Source organism: Panthera tigris, chromosome A1, assembly GCF_018350195.1.
Source record: "Panthera tigris isolate Pti1 chromosome A1, P.tigris_Pti1_mat1.1, whole genome shotgun sequence".
Classification (NCBI taxonomy): domain Eukaryota; kingdom Metazoa; phylum Chordata; class Mammalia; order Carnivora; family Felidae; genus Panthera; species Panthera tigris.
In genome coordinates, this window is record NC_056660.1 from 38175596 (window position 1) to 38182107 (window position 6512).

The following is a 6512-nucleotide window of genomic DNA, read 5'->3' on the forward strand; positions in this document are numbered from 1 at the left end:
CTGGTTTTCCTTTCATATAGGTCTGAAAATAGATAAATGCTTATTTTCAGAGGTCCTTCATTACAGGCTCAGTGGAGCAATAAATAACTTGTCATCAATCAGCACATTTTAAAACTATTTTTAATTAAAAAAACAGACTTGTAAGAGGTCTCTTCAGTTCTCCACTGGAATTTGCTGACTGGACAAAGCAAGTGTTTGTGCTTGAGTCTGAATTAGATGAACACGTGTATCTGTTTTCCTCCTGTTGCACTTCACTAATTTCCACTGACATAAAGTTATGCTTGTGTATCACATAATGCTCTCGTATTGGCAGTGGAGTAAGCCCCGTATTGCAAATGTTCAGTGATGCACCAAGGTGTATATTGTCCTCTGTGTAACGTAATCTAGTTTCTGTAGGTTTAACAGTCCTTTGTTCATATATTGTAGGTGGTGTCCAAGGTTGCATTGCTCAGCTATTTTTAAAGTTCACTTGAGGTTGATAATTAGGTTTTCTTTTTTTCCCTATTGATTTAAGTTAATAGCTTCTGAATATTTTTATAAGACATATACTTCAGTTAAGCAAGAGTAGTACCCACCTCATTGAACTTATATCCAAATCGAAAATTTTCCGTATGTTGAGTATGAGATTTATACCCAAAAAGAACACATGATCCACAAATACGTGTCTTTTTCATGGTGATATGATAATGATATGGTAACATTAATCATTATACAGAGAAAACACATGCAAACTTCAATATGCAAAAAATTATTTCAGAGTTTCCATTAGGAATGCCAGTAGTATAATGCTTAGCATAATATAATCCATTTACTTCCTTTTAAAATAAACTCTAACAGAAAAACAATTTCCTATGTTTTCATTTTAACTTTTTCTGAAATTTATTAGTATGACTTATGTATTTGAGATCATCAAACATGTTTGGACTATTCAGCTTTTTAATGTATTAAAATTTTTTTCCTGTGTTATTAGATTACCTGAACTGTTTTTGAAATTCTATAATTAGAAAGCTGCCATGTACAAATTAGAAATATACATAACTGCATGTACCTGAATGTACCTGCCTGTAATATTCCAAATACTTAAATATATGTTAATATATTTTAATTTTTAAATGCCTATTGGATATTCAAATAGAGGTGTTGAGTATGAGATTAAATATCCACATCTGTAATTAAGAGGTGGGACCCTGGGAGGAGATATAAATTTGGACATCCTCTGAGAATGATCACATCAACAAGTGAGTGTCACACATGAGAATGCCAAATGAGTGAGTACAGCTAGAAGATAGATGTGACACAAAGAACAAGCCCTGGAGTACCCCAGACTTTAGAAGGGTAATTAGGAGGAACCAGCAGAGAAAGATGAGTTTCAGTGAGATAGAAAAAAGAAAAGCTAATAGTGTAGTATTCTGAAATTTAAAGGGTACTTGAAGAAGAATTATCTGCAGTGTTAAATGATAATAACAGTCAACCAAGAACAATGAGATTTGGCAATTGTTTTAACATGAATGGAGATGATTGGCAAACTTGGTAATAGCAATTTCAATGGAGTGGTAAAGGGGATGCCTATTTGAAGTGAGTTTAAGTAATAATAGAGAAATTTGAAATAATATGGACAACTTCTCAGGGGTTTATGTGATTGAAATACAGTGATAAATCTAAATTTGGTATAAATTATATATACTTTTTGTATTGTCCAAAAATGTTAATATAGTAATTTCATTTATGAGAAGTAAAAAAATACTACTCCTTTTTATGTAAAAATATAACAACATTCCCATAATACTCCAATATAGAATAAAATTTACTTAATAAAAATTTGAATGTGTTCGTATATTACATGGATTATCTAATTAAATTCTTAACACTCTACTGGATAGATACTACTTCTTTTTAATATTGAACAATGTTATAATTGTGGTATTTAAAATGTACTGATATGGGGCACCTGGGTGGCTCAGTCGGTTAAGTGTCTGATTTGGGCTCAGGTTTTGATCTTATGGTTTGTGAGTTCGAGCTCTGTGTTGGGCTCTCTGCTGACAGCTCTGAGCCTGGAGCCTGCCTCAGATTCTGTGTCTGTCTGTCTGTCTCTCTTTCTCTTTCCCCACTTGCTCACGCTCTCTTTCTCAAAAATAAATAAACATTAAAAAAATTTGAAATGTACTGACACATTTTCAAATGTACTTCTGTTTTTTTAGAGGGTGTCTCCCTCAGGGTGTAGGGCTGGTCATGATATTTTCTCAAATGTACAAGCAATCTAAGACATTAATGAGAACACCCTTAGAAATTTTTCTAAAATAATACTACTACATTTTGAAAATGGCTTATTTTTCATCTGTCATCAGATTTCAGTGGTTTACTGTCTCTTAAAAAATATGATGAACAATTCCAGGGGCACAGACCACATATAAGATTTTCAGACATTCTAGTCTATCCTATTCAGCCTCTTGGTTTTTGGAAACTGTAAAAAATTAGAAGCAAACCTAGTGTAAGAAATGTAGTGCTCATCCAAAATGCCTATATTGGTATTAAATGAGAAAGCATGACATAATCTATATTAAGGAAAATATTGTAATATCTCAAGTAGTTATTTTCAAAGAAGATTTGTTGTTTTAAATCCATTCTCTTCTACTCTGTCAGTGAAAAGAAAAAAGAGTACTTCTCTGTGTTCTCAAAAAAGCTAAGAAAGTACAGGCTCCTTAAAGGAGGGTTGTAGAAGAAAAGAGTCATAGAATCTTTTCTAAAATATTGAACTCACAGTTGATAGATTTTGCTAATCTTCTTACAAGCAGATTCAAGAATCTAAGAGAAAAAAATAAGTTCTTCTTCAATGAAATTATTTTTTATTTAAATTCCAGTTAGTTAACATAGAGTGTAGTCTCAGGAATAGAACCCAGTGATTCATCTCTTATATATGACATCCAGGACTCATCCCCAAATGTTCCCTCCTTAATGCCCATCACCCATTTAATCCATCCCCCCACCTACCTCCCCTCTGGCAACCCTCAGTTCATCAGTCAGTGGACATTTGGGCACTTTGCATAATTTGGCTATTGTTGATAGCACTTCTGTAAACATTGGTCACATAGCATGTGACCCTTGAATCAGCATTTTTGTATCCTTTGGATAAATACCTAGTAGTGTCATTGCTGGGTCTTAGGGTAGTTCTATTTTTAATTTGTCTAGGAACCTCCATACTTGTTCCACAGTGGCTGTACCAGTTTGCATTCCCACCAATGGTATAAAGGGGTTCCCCCTTTCTCCACATCCTCGCCAACATCTGTTGTTTCCTAAGTTGTTAATTTTAGCCATTCTGACTGGTGTGAGGTGGTATCTCATTGTGGTTTTGATTTGTATTTCCCTGATGATAAGTGATGTTGAGCATCTTCTCATGTGTCTGTTAGCCATCTGGATGTCTTCAATGAAATTATTTAACTTTGGGTTCTGCTTTTCTTGTCAAAGGCATAGCTAGAGAGATTTTGATTGGAGCTAATTAGGCCAGAAGGCTTAAGGGATATCACTGTTTGAAACTCTAGCTTTTTAAGTTTAAATTCTATTTTTCTCAGGGATTTGAAGTGTCTAATTCTCTCAGGACTAAAGTGACTATGTAAGATAATGCCATCTTTGTCAATATGAACAGATCTATTCACATTTATAGAAAATCATGTAACAAAAAGTAAATATCTGAAAACAATAAATGTTTCATGGGAGATAAGCCCTAATATGTAAACAATGATCAAGAAATTATTCATTGCTCCATCATGTATAAATAGAAAAAAAATTAAGAGAAAAATTTCACAAAAATTTTGAGCTTGAGGGTTTTGATTCATTGTACAGATAAGACCATAGTGAGCTCAATTTTCAAATAAAGAAAAGAATCAGGGTTCAGAAATCAAGGGTACATAATCAGGGGTAGGGGAGGAGAGTACCAAGAAGAAAGATTCTTTAAACAGAAAATTAAATTAGAGAAGGTATACTAACATTTCAGATTATATACCAAGAATGGTGGTATTTTAATGAATGATATTCATGGAATAAACTGGAAATCCATGAGCAAGGAGTAATAGCTACAGATTCCATCTTAGCTTTATGGTGAGTGTGTCATGATGTGACTTCTCAATGATAAGGGAAAACTTGTAAAGTTTAGAAATGTCATTTCTCTTTCCCTCGCACCCTAGCATAAATTATGCTTTAAATGATTATAAAGGTGTTATTAAATTCAATTCAAATGGGGGATATTCTGCCATCAAGTAAAAATAAAATTCTCTTCATAATGACCTGATGCTAAAAAAATCAGTTAAACTCCAGATCTATGTTAATATTAACATTCTATTTTCAGTAGAAAATGCCGTCTTTCCAGTTGTCACTTTTCATTCCCTTTTTTTCACCTATTTGTCCTACTTTTGTGTAATTACATATGTACAGAGCTGTTTTATCTACTTAGTTATAATCTCATATAAATAAACTAACCAGGTCCTATATATCTTTGTATTCTAAACCTTATCCTGTAAAACACCTATGACATTTTACTAAAAGTTTAAATATATAAAAGTGGCATCAGCAAAATGGTGGAGCTTCAAAATCCTGTTCTTCCAGAGAAACATTGAAAAACAAGCAGAAGATTTCAGAAATAATTTTTCAGACCTCCAGATAACAGTCAAAGGTTTGTGTCAGGAAAGTGAATGTTGAAACATAAAAGGGCAACTTTAATGTGTTAAAGAAATAAAAGTATGATTCATTCAGAGGAATGAAATTAGTTGACAGAAATTGTCCCTATAGAAGCTCAGAAAATTGACTTACTCTACAAAAAGATGTAATCAACTATCTTAAATCTGCTCAAGGAGCTAAAAGAGACCAGAAAATGATGTTGGAACAAAATGAGAATATTAATAAAGAGAAGTTATAAAAAGAAATACAAATTATGGAGCTCATAAGTACAAAAAACTGGAATTTACTAGACAGATTTGACTATAGATTTTATTAGGCAGAATAAAAGGCAAATTTTTTGATAGGACAATTGAAATTTTTCTGAGGAGACAAAAAAATAAAAACAAACCCAAAAAACAAAAAAACAAAAAAACTGAAAAGTGAACAGACCCTGTGGGACCTGTATGGCATCATCAAGAAGACCAGCATATGTATCATAGAATCACTGAAGGAGAAGAAATAAAGAAGGAGAAAGACTGTTTAAAGAAATGAAGGCCAAAAATGTTCCAAATTTTTAAAATACATGAATCTATACATGTAAGAATTACAATGAAATCCATGCTAAAATAAAACTGTGCTGAAGCACATTATGATCATATTGCTGAAAAACAAAATGAGAGAGTCTTGAAAGTGGCAAGGGAGAGTTTCTTTATCGAAAGATAGTGATTGGCATAATGGATTTCAAAAATTATCTGACTATGTGCTGTCTACACGAGATCACCTTTAGATCCAAATATAGCAATAGGTTGAAATGAAAGGATAGAAAAAAATAATTTATACAGATAGTAACCAAATAGAGTGACTATACTAATATAATACAACAACTTTTTACCATAAGTAAAACTATTACAAGAGACCAAAAGATATTTTTTGGTAAGAAGGTCAATTCATTAAGAAGACATAACAATTAAAAACATATATGCACCAAACAACACAGTCCTAAAACACACAAAGAAAACAATGAATGGATAAATAGACAGTTCTGTGATGATACTTGTATGCTCCACTTTCCATGATGGATGGAACATCTAAACAGAAAGACAATTAAGAGAGAATTTGAGGGGTGCCTGGGTGGCCCAGTTGGTTAAGTATCAGACTCTTGATTTTGGCTTAGGTCATGATCTTGCAGTTCATGAGATTGAGCCTCTTGTCGGGCTCTGCACCAACAGTGTGAAGCCTGCTTGGGAATCTCTCTGCCCCTTCCCCATGTGTATGCACGTGCCTGCCCTCCCTCCTTCTCTCTCTGTCTCTCAAAATGAAAAACCTTAAAGAAAGAGAATTTGAATAACACTAGACATAATAGACATATAGAACACTAAAGCTAACAACTCTAGAATACACATCCTTCTTAGATCCATACCAGTGTTCAAGGTAAACCATATTTCATGTCACAAAATAAGTATTAATTTAAAAAGATTGAAATCAGATAAAGTGTCTTCTCCAAATAAAAGGGATGAAGCTAGAAATGAGTAACGAAAGAAAAATTGGAAAATTCACAATTGTAGGGTAATTAAACAACATGTCCTTAATTAGTGGATGAAGAAATAAGGATATTAGATAATACCTACATGGGTAAAATGGGTGAAGAGGACTAAGAGGTACAGTCTTCCAATTATAAAAAACATCATGGGGATTAAAAGTACAGCATAGAGAATACAGTCAATAATACTGTAATACATTTATTGTGAGCAATTCATAATGTATATAATTATTGAATCAATATATTTTGTATCTGAAATTAATACATTTCAACAAAACCATTAAAAAATAGTAAATAGCAGAAAATGTGTTAACTGGTGCACACA